Source organism: Myotis davidii, unplaced genomic scaffold (assembly GCF_000327345.1).
Source record: "Myotis davidii unplaced genomic scaffold, ASM32734v1 scaffold282, whole genome shotgun sequence".
NCBI classification, from domain to species: Eukaryota; Metazoa; Chordata; class Mammalia; order Chiroptera; family Vespertilionidae; genus Myotis; species Myotis davidii.
This window is the reverse complement of record NW_006293249.1, coordinates 1,091,014-1,091,537: the sequence shown is the minus strand read 5'-3', so window position 1 is coordinate 1,091,537 and position 524 is coordinate 1,091,014.

Below are 524 nucleotides of genomic sequence, written 5' to 3'. Positions count from 1 at the left end.
CCAAGAGGTCATGGTTTGATTTATTGTCAGGGTACATACCCGGGTAGTGGGCTCGATCCCCAGTAGGGGGCATGCAGGAGGCAGCCAATTAATGATTCTCTCTTATTGATGTTTCTATCTCTCTCTCTCCCTTTCTCTCTGAAATAAATAAAAATATATTTTTAAAAAAGAAAGAAAAATATCCTTGAGTGAGGATTAACAAACATAAATAAGTTAGTGTTATTTCTATTTTGTCTGAACATATAACATTGCATGGTATTCTTCTGTCCTTATCCCCACTTATGTTTTAGTCCTAGACCTTTATAATTTACTAGAGGCCCACTGCACAAAAATTTGTGTACTCGGGGGGGGGGGAGTCCCCTCAGCCCGGCCTATCTATGCCCTCTCACAGTCTGGGACCCCTCAAGGGATGACCACCTGCTGGCTTAGGCCTGCTCCTCAGGGGATTGGACCTAATCTGGCAGTCAGACATCCCTCTGGCAGCCAGGGGTCCCTCAGGGGATGTCCCCTTCCCAGCTGGGAGC